At 35.9% G+C, this 14,913-nt stretch overlaps 1 protein-coding gene across 5 annotated transcripts in view; it reads right to left on the bottom strand.

The window, feature by feature from the left end:
- Positions 1–14,913, bottom strand: part of Chl1 (cell adhesion molecule L1 like) — a 191,325-nt gene that overhangs the window by 108,560 nt on the left and 67,852 nt on the right. Inside the window, exon 3 of one of the 5 annotated variants that reach the window (XM_040739359.1) lies at positions 6,490–6,631. The exons of the other annotated variants lie outside the window; for them this stretch is intronic. The gene's annotated coding sequence lies outside the window, so the exon portion shown is untranslated. The remainder of the gene's footprint in view (positions 1–6,489; positions 6,632–14,913) is intronic. 5 annotated transcript variants of the gene reach the window in all.

The following is a 14,913-nucleotide window of genomic DNA, read 5'->3' as shown; positions in this document are numbered from 1 at the left end:
CCTGGGGTCACTAGGGAGCAGCCTCTAAGTTTCATCCATGAGCAACCTTCTGTGATCCCAAAATCTGGGTTTGCTGCTGCTGGTGGGAAACACTGGTAATACAAATAGTTAAACATGACTAAATATTTGTGCTTTTGTTTTCATCAGTGCTACATTTTCCCCTTATTGGTGAATTAGTTTCAGAATAAAATCATTTATTATAATCTACAAAAAAGGATGCAGAATGAGTATTTGTAACAAACTATTTCAAAGTGTTTCCAAAATCAAACATGTCAAATTTTCTGTCTCTAAAATAAACAAAAATACATCTGAGTTGTAGTTAGTACTTAATTATTATTGCTCTTGTTACAATCAGTACTGGGGATGGAACCCATTGACTTCTGAGTGAGAGATAAGCTTTACTCCATTCAGAACCACCCACTACCCTAGAAAGTGTTTCTTTAGTCCCTGCAGTGTTATATAAACATTTACTTCACCAGCCCTTCTTAAATTAATAAGTTTGTTTGAAGGGGAAAAAGTCCAAGGAATTGAAACAAATCAGAGAAGAAAAGAATATTGGTGTTTTTCTTGGGGATTCCTGTCATTCATTGTCTGTGCATTCCCCCAGAACACATTGGATGTGCCATTTGACTTATTTACCAATTCAAGAAGTAACATTTCAGGCTAAATGAAAGAATAAACTTTAAGTGTGTAGAAAACTGAATTAACAGTTAAGATTTTCTTTATTGTAAATGAGATAATCTTTGATTAAAAAGGCACAATTAAATATATTCAAGTTCCTTAACATATTTTGTGGTTTCATATCAGCTTTGATTCCAACTGTGTAGCAGAGAGCTGCTTCTATATGTAAAAATGGGTGCTCTAGTTCTATAGGTCTACATCCTTTTTTATGAACATGCATGGGCAAACCTGGCACTCTACATGTGCCACTTGTCAGGAAAATTCTGAGCCTTGACTAGTAGACTTTAGTTCAACAACAAAGCATGGTCCATTTCTGTGACAAACAGCATTTGTGAAATAGCAATTCAGGGGTCCAGGGAGAATCAGAAACAAAGGATATGAGCCAAAAGACAGACTCAGTGGAACAGTAAATCTGTAACCTTGACATCATTAGCAGCAAACTGTAACCAACTGCTAATTACCTTATGGCAACATTGTAATTTGCATGTGTGCATGTAAATTGTGCATGTGAATGCAAATTTTTTGAGTATTTGGCACATGACATTTGAAAAGGTTTTACACAACGATGAGAGTTATGGGAAATAGAGTCTAGAATACATGATCAATAACTCTAATAAAAAATAAGGATAAAAATTCTAAAGTAATATCCATGAAGTATCCTTCAATTGGCTTGTATCATTTTGTGCCACGATTCAGTTATTTAAATCAGGATCCACATAAAACAAATTGTTGAGGAGCATAAGTTCCATGTTGCATTTATGCATTACCATAAAAAGCAAAATCTTTCTCTTTAAAGAGAATTTGAAGTTCATATTGGTAAGTAGGATTCAGTTAATTAAGTACTTTCTTTTAAAATCTAGTTGATGAATAATTAAATACACAAACTGAAGTTCATAAGGTTAGAAAGATCCTCATCTTTCTCTGTTCTATTTCAAGTGTCTGTGTACATACCCAACTTAGCAGTGACAATACAAACAAGGGAATCCTCGATTTCTTATGTTTAATCACTTCCAGGATAAGTAATAATTGTTGAATAAAGATTTTATTAATGGAGAACTGGAGTTTTTCAGCCCATCTTTTAAAACATATTATTTTCCCAATTTTATAAATGAGTAGGCAGAATTATTTTCCCAATTTTATAAATGAGTAGGCAGAATTATTTTCCCAATTTTATAGATGAGTAGGCAGAGGTAGTATAGAAGAGTAAGCAGAGGTAATATGCAAATCATTTATCTGAAGTTGACAGCTGCAAAGTAATCCATTTTTCCTCCATAACATATGGAGTGATGGGGGAAGTCCTTCTGTGTATATGTTTGTTCTATTGGTTGATAAATAAGTCACTGTTGGCCAATAATGAAGCAAGTTAAGTGGGACTAGGAGTCAAGGAGGATTCTGAGAAATGTAGTCAAGAGCAGAGAGTTGTCATGTGATCCCAGCAGGAGATAATGCACCAGCCTGAGATTCATGGTTAATTAAGACCTTATAGAACTATATATACGTAGTCATGGGAAAATATTTAAGACAGAACTAGCCAATGAGAAGCCAGTCTGGTGGAAAGAGGGTTTGTGACAATGGAGACGTGTGAATTTTCACTTTTGAAATTCCTATAAAATACTACTAAGTATAAGTAGAAACCATTACCGACTCTAGCCCCCTTTATCCCATTGATCACCATTTGAATTCAGTATATTGAATTTTGTACTCAATTGCTCAATTGCAGTCTAAAACTATACACTGGCTTTTCACTGGTGATCCTACTTTTAAGTGCCAAGAGTATTGTCAGAAAAAAAGGTATAGGCTCTCAGCTACAAAGCTGCCTCTGTGAAGATTGTCGCTTTTCAAACCCGTCTCCTCATCAAAATGGTTGGCTTGCAATTCCAGTTTTGATTTGCTCCATCATATAACATAAAATGTGAAATTGTGATCCATCCATCATCATTCTAGTTACTATTTCAATCATGCTTGCAAGCAACCACTTATTTCCAAAAGGTAAAACTACTTTTAGAAGGCAACCATTAATAGGGCACCTCAGTTTACTCTGGAAATATTACCAAGAATAAAAAAAAATATCGCCGGGCAGGGGTGGCGCACACCTTTAATCCCAGCACTGGGGAGGCAGAGGCAGGCAGATCTCTGTGAGTCCGAGGCCGGGCTGCACCGACAGCCTCCAAAACAATACAGAGAAACCCTGTCTCGTAAATACCAAAAAAAATCTCAGTATTTTATTTGATTAACTGAAGAAGGACAGAACTGATTCTGTGATGTTGTGCACTTAATATTCTTAACTATTTCCAGTGGACTTGTAAATGAGCACACTACTCAGAAGATTTTAGTTTTCCTTTTCCACAGCATGTAATCATCTAAATACAATCCAGGTCACCCAGCTTAGACATTATGTAAGATTACCTCAGCCCAATTTAAATTTATGGCAAAATTGAAGAGGCCTAAGTAATGTCTCAAGATCTACTAAAATTAGAAAAAAGAAAATAAAGAGCATTACTATCCTGATTTCTTTCCAGTGCATCAGAGTTGTCCTGTGAATATTTTTTTCTAGTCACTGTCATTTTCCCAAATGTCATACAGAGCCATGAAAATTGAAATATTTACTTGTTCTCTTAATGCTCCCTTGTCCTTGTCATAGAGGAGTCTCAGAGGAATGCATATTTCATATTTGAGTTTAGATGGTTTGCAGTTTTGGTCACTAGTTTGGGGACCTACACTCTGTTAGGATGACACAGCATCACTGAAAAGGTCAGATAGGATTCTTAATGAACAAGTGTTACCCACACAATATGGTGGTGTATTTTCACAAACTTAAGTATGTAGTAGGTTAATGTCCTGTGAGACCCTCTCTGCACACTTACTATGAATTATTTGCATTCCATAAAAAATAAGTGAACATGAGTGAATAATTCATTCCCATGTCTGCTACATTCTCATTATTTGACTCTCAGGCTAATGTCATCATAGAGAGCGTTGCCTTCTCTAATAACAAGGCACCTTCCCCACACTTCCCACTCAACTCTACTTAATTATGAACAAAACACTGAAAACTTTTATTGAATTACTTATTCACTTTCTTTCTGCTTTCAGTGAGAGTCCATAGGTTTCATGGAGGCATAAATATTTCACCAATATTTTCCCATTATGTAGGAAACAGTGCATCACAGTTGAACAGCAATACTTGTGGAATGAAATGATGAGAGAAGTTAATATGCAAGAGCACAAATGTGTGAAAAACATAGTCATTCATCGAATAAGCTGCCTCATTTTTAGTCATCTTAAAATATATAAATGCATGTATATATACATACATGGGGACAAGGAAAGAAAGAATGGCCTTATGGCCAATGACTGATTCCAGGAAGGAGATGCTTAGGACTCCTTTAAAAAACTGTGACCAACAGAAAAAGAAATATAAAAAATAAGATTATATGCTGGGAAATATCTATTGAACACTTCCCCTAAAAAATATAATGACAAGATAAGTAAAGAATCACATACACTCATTCAGGACAAAATAGCAAAAATTCCAGATATTACACCTACCATAACAACAGTCATACAAGTTCAAGTAGATTAAAGACTTCTAGAATAAGTAGAAACTGTCAGGACAACTAAACATCACTTCCTGGCATCAGGTCTTCTAGAAATGAAAATTAGAGGCAATCATATTTATGAGCTGAGAGAAAGACACTCTTGGAAAAATACCACTCTAACATTTGAGGAAATGGACTTTAATTGAAACAGATGCTATTGTGATAGACACAGTGGTCATTTTATAACAATAAAAATTCCAACCCATGATAAACATATAATGTTTACAAACATGTAAATAGCCAGCAAAGTGTATCTAAAGTACACACAGAAAAAATTCAGAGTAGAAGATGTAAACAAGTATCATTAAAATAATGACATATTTAATTATATCACTTCAACAACAGGTAAAAGAACAACGCAAGTAATAGACAAGTGCACATAAGACACAGATCAAGAGATGCTGAGGTCTTAGGTAGAGAGCTTGAGTGCCACTACCTAGGTCATATAGCTCCATACTCATCAGGGAAAGGAGCCAGGGAGGGAGAGGGGGAGGGGATTTGATTGTGGAGTCTGTATTTCTCCAAATTCTATAAGGTAGCCCAGCAGACTAAAGATGAATGAGCAGCTCCAATGTGAGTGACAAATCTATCAACTGGCATTTTTTTTCTTGCCTGTCTCTGTTCTGTAAAGCCTTTTGGTTGAGTGCCAGTAATCTACCCAAATTATGTACAGCAACATACACACAACAGTATATAACAATTTCACATAAAAATATCTGGATACTAACATTAAAAACCCTACTATCTCTGGTCATTTTATAAGTTTAATAAAGGATATGGCTGGGACTCAAGTTGGCCTAGCAGTGCCTGCATGTCATCCTCTGGTAGAGGGGATGTCTGGGCCCTGGTATAACAGGAGAACCAAACTATAAATTTGCTTCATCATTTACAAGAAATCACAATAGGGCTGTGACTGAAAATTCAGCATTAACAATAAATGCTAAAGGCAGAACACAGTAGAGAAGGCATGCAAGAAACTTGAGGTCAGACCCAGTGTGCACACGAAGCCTCTTTCCTACTGTGTTCTGGAAACCATGTGAACTCCCAGCCTCCTCAGCCACCTGGAGAGCGTCAGCACTTGAAAGAGGAAAAATTATGAAATACTGCACAATTACCAGGAAAATTAAATAATCTAACACAGCTGCAAGGGTTCTCAAACTGAAAGATGGGAAATTCCACACTCAACAATTATTGAACAATAATCGTTACATTGCAAATATCCTGGGTCCTACTTTTGCTGTCATTAATAAAACAATTTGCCACAAAATTTCTTAACTCAGATAGAACCTTCATAATATATATATATATGTACACATATTTAAATTAGTTAAAATGCTATTTATTATCCTGTAATACTACAAGATACCACAGGCTAACAAGGAAAAACACTGGTGCCAGGAATGGAGTAACAGTTTTGTATTTGCTGACCTGTGATGTGACCAAGACCATCAAACATTATAGGTGATTGCCGTCGATCTAGGTTATATGCCATAACTTTACAGTAAAACCCCATAGATGAACATACCATTTACTCAAAACATAAAACATGGATATATTCAGGTGGAACTCACCTAAAAGTGTCATCTCTTCTGTCTAGGTTACATAACTCTGGAAATTGCTACGCATATTACCAAAAGGGGAAAATGGTAATTCTCAATCATATCCAACTGTGAGAAAGCTAAAGTAATGATCTACCTGGCTAGACTTGCCTACTGTTGCAATGGTATTATGGCCCAACCTACATTAAGTACATACATGGATCCAAGAACCTATGCCTAATATTGTAATGAGACCTGAGAGGAATTAACTGCTATTACTCTGCTAAGCGAACATAGTATTAAACAAAGTCTTAATTAACTTATCATTATATCCATATATTGTATATCTCTCAACACTCATCAGACAAGCATCTGTTTGCAGTAAATGGTGATTCGTACAGAGACCCACAGCTGTTAAAGGTCCAGGAAATAAGACTGAAGAATTCTCAGACTTCAATGGAAATAAATAACACTCCATCCTCCCAAGAAACATTATGGAAGAGAGTCAGAAAGACTATAAGAGCCAGAGGTGACAGATGACTACAAGGAAGCAATGTTTTCGCGAAACAGTAGAGGAGCTATAGTGACTGTAACAACACGCATAAGAACTGGAAAATATCAAGCCAGACAAAATTCCTGCAAAGAAAGGGGAGTTGGGTATGAAGACCCACCTTTAGGCAAGAAGATACTGGAAAATGATAGCTGTTTGAAGAATGAGTCAGTTTTCTTTAAGGGTTGTGGTTCCCATTACTTCAACCATAATCCAGTGGAAGGCCACAGGTTCAATAATATGTGGGCAGCACAAATTGGAATCTATATGTTTGAGAAATAAAGCAGAACATAAAACTGAATGGCTAAGGAACTGGGGAAACCTGCCTCTGGGGAGAGTTGGATGAGGAGAATGAATGTGGACAAAAACATGGAGTGAAATTCTCAAAGAATTAAAAATAAAGACTTTTTAAACATAGTTTCTTATTTTAAAAATTAGATCTTTGAATCTAAATATAATAACTATAATCAAATAAGTGAGGTAAGCCACTTATAGAACAAAAATGTTTAGTTAGCATACAGACGCAGAAGTTCATGATTAAAATTAGGTGGTTTAGTTTGCTGCCTCTGGTGAAGGCATTGGATGACAGTATCTAGCAGCCTACGGTGAAACTGTTTACATCATGAACGTTGGAGCAGAGACTAAGAAGGCAGTGCTGCAATCTATTCCAAGAGTTGATACCCTCCCATCAGACCCCATTGCGTACAGATTCTATTACCTCTTAAGAGTTGTAGACTGGGAACTAAGACTTTAACTCGTTGGCTTTTGGGAGACACAAATTGAAACATAACTAATACTAGCCATGTCAGCATCAGGCTCCTGAAAACACCTGAACTCCATGTCTATTTTTCAAACACAAAATTCTTGTAGTATGACTTTTTTCTCCAAATTGTAATATTCCCACTGGAAGAATTAAGGTGTCTGCTGAGACCCAAGAAGTACCTGAGAGGGAGGAAACTTGGAAGATTCTCAAAGGTTCATCCCAGCTTCACAGAAGCGCTAAGCAACTGCTTCAGAGGAGACTGAGTAGTCCAGATGCTGAGAGGCAATGTCAAGGATCTGTTAAACTGTCTGTTAGGCATGCAGAGGGTTCCAGAAAATCAGCCACGGTGAGTCTTCAATGTGTTGGGGTGGACTTTCATTATGTAGATGCATTCATATCAGCCCTGCTCCTGTTAGCAACCTCTCACGCATACTCCTACAAGTAACACCCATTAAAACCCATTAATTTACCCATGTTGGGCTACCTGCAATGGTTACTTTGTGTACTGAGTTCCATTTTTTTTTTCAGGAGAATATAAGTCTGTATATTATCTCTCCAGCGAAAGTCATTCACACAGCTGTCATCACAATTCCTGGTGTTCAAGTAAATGTCTTCAGTCTACCAAGAACATTTTAAAATGTGTTTTATGTTAGCAAATGTATTAAAGGGCCTTATTCCAAAATGCAGATACAATGTAGCATTCTCACAGACATATTTTTAATCTGTTTTTCTTTCTTTTACATTTTGACTGGTAAAAATCAGGTTTTACCCCACACATAACCATAATCAGTAGTTAAAAAAAGATTGCATTTTAAAATCTGCTTTTTCTTGCAGCAATTTTACACTCAGACTTGAAGGGGGAAAGAGCTTGGCAAGTTAAAGGCATTAACACATTTTCACATAACTTCTCAAGTGTAATTTTATTTTCCCCTGGCTCAGCATTTCGTTTTTATAGCTTCTATTAATCAAAACCAAACAGGCTTTAAGTCCACAGTTCCTACTTCAGATTTTCTAACAATGGCTGTCCACCTCCCTCACTGTCCCTGGTGTTATCTCCCCTGGCCTCCAGTGTTTTAACTTAGCTTTCTTTCTGCCTTACTCCTTCAGTCACCACAAAGCCACCATCCTTTGAGAACAGTGGCCATCAATTTCTAAAGCCACGGAACAAGGACAAATGTTCAGACTTCCCCAGGGAATTCACTGAATAATAAAGACCATTTAAGAAACGCCAGGAAAAATTGATTACTTCACGAGTCAGAACAGCCAGCTCAGATCAGAGAACAACAGCATTCAGTCACGGAACTGGTGAAAGAAAAAGAGAAAAAGACAACTACATTCATCTTACTGTGCATTGTTTTTGGATATCAGAATTCCCAGAAGCTAAGAGACATATAATTTAAGAAGAGACTAGCTAAGGAAAATAACCCCTTTCCCAATTCAAATAAATATTTTTGGACACTACTGATATATAAAGAGATAAGCAAAAAGATTTAAAATCAACTCAGGAACGTGAGGACTTAGTTCCTGTCTCCTTTGATAAGTCATTTGGTTAAAAATTATCACACTGAAGTGAGAAGCTGAGAATACAAGGATGTTGTCTCTTTTTTTTTTTTTTTTTTTTTTTGGTTTTACGAGACAGGATTTCTCTGTATTGTTTTGGAGGCTGTCGGCCCAGCCCGGCCTTGAACTCACAGACATCCCCTGCCTCTGCCTCTCGAGTGCTGGGATTAAAGGCGTGTGCCACCACCGCCCAGCTTGATGTTGTCTCTTTTATCATTAAAAGTATCTGGGATTTAAACATGTCATACATCTTTCTCATTTTTGCAGTTGTTGTAAATGTGTGGTCTTATAAATCACCCTTTCATTTCTCCTACAATGATACTAAGATGTAAGCACTAGAAAGAAAAGTCAGATGCTGTTCTCTGTTTCTGGAAAGCATTGAAAGTTCAGTACTAATCAGTATGCGGCCCTCAAACCTCCTGGATCATTTTTCTGTAAGACTCAAAATAATACATTTTTAAAGCTTTACATAGCACAGCAAACCTGTAATCTCAGCACGATGAAGGTGGGGGGGATGGGAATCAGAAAATCAAGCCCAGCCTTGGCTATGGAGGATGTTCAAGGCCAGCCTGATTTGCATGAGAACCTTTCTCAGGAAAATATAAAACAAAAATGTAAAAATACTTTCTTGCTTTGTTCTAATATTGATATATCACATTCAGATATGAAAACATTACCTCCTTTGCAAGATTTTCATGTATCCATTAGAATACTCACAAACTACCATGCTTGATGAATATCATTGTCTGTACTAAAGACTGCCTTTCATAAAACTAGTACACCAAATCTACCAGGATACTTTAAGTTTCATAAATTTCCAAATATAATTTCTTCTTTTTAATTTCATGGGAAATACTAAAAAGCACAGAATCAAAGGCAAAAAAAGGTTAACTTTATGTCAATCATGAAACCTGCTGACAGGTGTCACCATATGTTACAACAAGGTCTCCTAGTCATGGGTCACTGCTTTGAAAGGAACTAAAGGACACTTGAGGGACTGCGACATAGTGAAAATCCCCCCTGGGATCTCACACAGTATCTCCTGACAGGTACAGAATTAACTCATGGCTTTCTGGTATTTTTCAAACATGACAGCTCCCAGATCCACTGCCACTTAACACAGTGGGGGTTGGGGAGAAGAATCAGTGTGTATTAATAAGTAAATTCAATGCAGTGTTACACAAGTCCTAAGGAGAGTTATATTCAAAGAGAATATCTAAGTGGTTAAAATCAGAGAAGGCAATAGTGGAATACATAGACATTAAGAAAAGTTATTCTTTTGGGGGGTTGGAGGGAGAGTCTGTAATTTTTAATTTGCTTCCTAGACTAATTTCCATAGAGCCAATGAATAAAGTATTCAGCATATGTTGAAGAGTGCTTTATGTCTTCTTGAAATGGAACAAGACTTTCAGTCAGCAGCTGAGGAAGCAGTTAGGGTTTCCCCACTTCCTCCCAACACACACACACATATCCACACAGTCCATGCCTCTGCCTAGCACAATGAGACATACATGCTCAAGCTCTGAGCTTTATATTTACATTGCATTCGTGGATGTGCACTCGGTAAGCCATGATCAACACAGTGCTCATTGCACAAAGGAACACGTTTGCAGAGGAAAGCAAAGCATTTATGCAATGTGGTTAAGAAATATCACACAAGCTTTCAACAGTATTTCTGAGTTAATTTTCTATGACCTTAAGTCCAATGTCATGCCAAAGATGACAGTAGAAACTGGGAATATAAGGGAAAAGTTGAATAAGTGAACTTGTAGGAAAAAACTTAAATAAAACAAGTATTTCTAACCTTTGGATTCCTAACATAAATAAGTTCTAAATGGAACCTTGGAAGCATATTTCCCAGCAAAAGGAAAGCGAAATAAGTTATAAATACAATATGATAATTTGAAAATAAAAGCAATTTAGGGTTGTGAAAAAATTAAAGAAACAAAAGGAAACAAATGCAATATAGCTGAGAATAAGAAAATACAGCAGACACGATGTTGTTTCCTTCTGCCAAGAACAAAATTAGATACTCCAAATCATATGTCTACAGACAGACACAACAGAGTAGACTGTAGCTTCATCATGGGAGACCTACTTTCTCACTCCTGAGTATTTTCTTCTATAAATTATAAATTTCTACACTTATATTGTGCATCAGAATTCATTATGATCCCAAGATCTATTTACTTACAGGAACACTATTCAATTGTATGACACGGACTAACTTAACAGTCTATCTAATAATATTCTTCAGTTCTTAAGAATGTGTACAAATATTAAGATCCATCTGCATTTAGTGTGGTATAAACTGTCTTATATTTAATAATACAGAATTTGTGGCATATATCATGAGTCTGATATTATTACAAGAGCTTCATAAGTAATTAATTTAATTTACTAATAATTATGCAATAAGAAAGGTACTATGAATATGTGAAATTTTCATAAGTGATCACATGACCTCAGAGAAGCTGTTTCAACCAGCTGATAAAGGAATATTCTGAAAGTGTATCCTGACTATCTGGCCCACAGGCCATACTCTTAACCTCAATGCCCAAATGCCATAATGTTATTTTCCAGATTAGCACACAAAAAACCTTCATCATGAGGTTTATTTTGGATTTCAATTCTTGCTGTTGTCACTTAAGAAAGCATAGTGAACGAAGACATGGAGCTACAGGGATGATGCTCATTTTGTAACCCTTCCTGATCCTTTGCTCCTCACACAGTCTGTGAAGGAGAGATTTTACAACTTGATAATTTAACTACCACAGTCATTAGTAGCCAAGATGGAGTCAAGAACTTTTGATATATACATATATATAATTTAATATTTTACATTTATATATGCATGCATGTATGCGTGTACCTGTGGGTACTTTAAAGTCGTGGTACATGGACGGAAGTCAGTATAATCGTAGATTATCTCTAATATGTATTTATCATCTATATTATTTCATTTAGCATAATGAAAAGTTAAATATGAGTTAGGTTGATTTTTGGTGGCAGAGCATTTGAATATGTAACACAAGTATAAAACCAATAATAACTCTACGCATTTAGTTTAAATTATTTTCAAAGAGCACGAACTAATGATTCAGACTTAGAATCCAACAGGTCTTTAACCTAATTCTGTCTCCTGTTCTTATTATTAGTTACTAGTATCATTATTTTGATTTTATTCTTTTAAGACATGGTTTCTCCATGTAGCCCAGGCTTTCACCTGTAGAGCAGGGGAGTCTTGACCTCAGTCATTCTGTCTCTGCCTCCCAGATTAAAAGCATGTGGCTTGGGATTAAAAGCATGTGCCACTACTGATCAATCCATTATTTATGTTTCAAACATGGCTTTAAAAACCCTCAGATTTGCCGGGCGGTGGTGGCGCACGCCTTTAATCCCAGCACTCGGGAGGCAGAGGCAGGTGGATCACTGTGAGTTTGAGACCAAGCCTGGTCTACCGAGTGAGTTCCAGGACAGGCTCCAAAACAATACAGAGAAACCCTGTCTCGAAAAACCAAAAAAAAAAAAAAACCCTCAGATTCTGAATTTCTACCTGTTAAATGTGTTTTAGGAATTAAAAAGAAGAAATATGAAATGCTTAGCAAATAATCTGAAATAGAATACACACTCAAGTAACCGTGTGAGCACAAAAATGTGAAAGTCTCATTTGTATTTTATTTCATTTAGGATATTTTTACAGTTATTAGATAATTAGTCTGTTTGCCAGTGCATTATATTTATATTTGATGAGTTTCCATTTCTGTTCTTTCAAGGACCGTCTAGTCTATATATTTTTGAAAATTTTACATTTCTGTATTTTGCATGTACATGTGTATGGGTAGGTACTTTCATGCCATGCTACATGTATTGAAGTGAAAGAACAAATATTTGGGATCCAATTCTCTACTTCTCTTCAGAGTAGAGCAAGTGCCTTTACCCACTGGCCATCTCACTGGCCCTCAAGATTATTTTTGTAAACACACTTTTTTCTTCAAATAACTGCTCTTTGGAATCATAGCAATGACTTTAATTCAATCTCAGGAAATAAATATTTCTCACTGTATAATATTAGAAAATTTATTAAATTCTCCATTCAATATGCTCATGAATATGTGATAAAGCAGACTATCAAGAAAAGGCAACACTTGGAAACATGAGTTTACTCATGGAGTCTGCCAGTGATATCTTGAAAATATTCAGCTGCCTTGCTTTGTACTAAAATAGAGATATTTTGCTACAATTAAGATGGTTGTATACTTTATATAATAATTAAAACACTATGGGAATTTTTTCATAAAGTGGAGCAAAACTTAGACAAAATCTTTTAACTGATATCAATTAATAAAAAGAAGAAAATTTATCATGGGAAATAAAAAGCATCCATATAAAACAGAAAAACTAGTAGAATATTTGTTCTGTCTTTAAAGTTATTAATTTGTTTTTCTCAACATGACAGTGGAGGTCTTATCAGGAATTAAGAGTTTTAAATAAGCAATTTTCACATAGAAAATGCTTTAATAAAATGTTAACATGATAACTAGATAATGACACTCAGAATGATGAAGAGCTTACCATTAAGCAGCTGTGTGAATTTAAACAGTCATTATGCACTCCCTAAGAGGGGAAGTTTCATTATTAGTAAATAGGTAGACTAATATTAGCCCATAGGCTATCATAAGAATTAAGTACCATACTAGGAATAGAAGCTACAATCCTGAGAATAACAGTTATCCATACTAAGAGAATGACTTGCCTAATTCGCTTTGTTACAAAAGGGAAATGTTGCTTCTTCCATTATGATATTGTTGAGGATATGTCATAAAGTCCACTAGAATGAGAAATTAAGATACCACCACAGTCACAGTAAATTATGAAGAAAAGAGGGGGAAAGTGTCAATAACAATTCTTGCATATTACAAGGTGGGTAAAAGATAACACAGATGAGTCAGAGAGATTTATTTATTGATTTCAACAAACAAGCTTGTATGTTGTGGAGAAGTCCCAATTGTATATGGCTGACATGAATGATACTTGCAATAGTCAAAATATTCATTTTAAATCTTGTGCATTAAATTAGAATTCTCAAAAGCTATGCACTGATTGTAATGAAAAGAAGATACAGGCTTCAAGTCATCAGCTTCCATCTTGCTGGAGTAAAAACAATGAACCAAACAATGAACACAGCAGAAAACTGCAACATTTGGATCTTGAATGCCATGAGTTAATAACCTTGAAATACAATTCTTTCCTCATTTAAATAATCTGAATATTAGTCATATTTATCCTGCTTAACCAAAGATACCTTTAGTCAGCTTAATGATTTTGAATGCCCTAATTTTCGCATGGTTTCTCTTAGAAAAATAATTTTAAATTGAAACACTAAGATTTCATATATCACTGAGAGAGGGAGAGAGAGAGACAGAGACAGAGAGACACATGGGGAGGGGGTGTTTCAGAATTAAAAGAAATCTTGTTTTTGTCTTGATCTATTTTCAGCAACCTACCCAGGAGGAGGGGAGTCTCAGGAAGTATTTAATGATCTGAGATACTGAAGGATGGAAAGACCTATTAACTAATAAGAAAAAAAGGTAGTTAATCCATTCCATGGCTAGGTGCAGGTAGAAGGTTTATCTTCAGAAGACCAGGAAGAATATAAGGATGGGGTAACATCTATAAATGAGGAATTTGTAGCGTAGAAGGTAATTTGTTCAGAGTCAAGTCAACAAGTTACTGGAAACAGTTCCTTAATTGTGTTGGTGGTGAGTTTGGAACTTACCTTTACCCAAGGAGAAATTGAAGCTGATTACATTTTAAGCAAAATGCTAATGTGGTTAGTTAGATCTGTATTTCAGAATGTACTCTCTATGCACAGAGTAGAAAAATTTAAGACTGAAGTAGAAAAGGAACATATCAATGTAGCAGCTAAATTTGTTGAATGCATGCTGCCCATCTACTGGTTCTGATTTAAATAAAGGCAGGAATATTCTAATTTGAAAATGAGAAGCATTTATAGAAGATATTTTTCTGACTATAATGTGAAAGCTCTTCCATGGGTGAACACCTGCACCCCAGATGGCGATTCTGGGCTGATAAGTTTCAGAGGACCTGGGAATGGTGCCTAACTAGGGGAAGTGGGTCACCAATGGAGGTTCTACAAAGTTATATCTACTTCACTGTCTAGCTTAAATTCTCTACTCCTTAGTTAGCCACATCAGTGGG

This window comes from Mesocricetus auratus, unplaced genomic scaffold, assembly GCF_017639785.1.
Source record: "Mesocricetus auratus isolate SY011 unplaced genomic scaffold, BCM_Maur_2.0 Super-Scaffold_100676, whole genome shotgun sequence".
In the NCBI taxonomy this organism is placed as follows: domain Eukaryota; kingdom Metazoa; phylum Chordata; class Mammalia; order Rodentia; family Cricetidae; genus Mesocricetus; species Mesocricetus auratus.
This window is presented reverse-complemented; position numbering and strand designations above follow the sequence as displayed.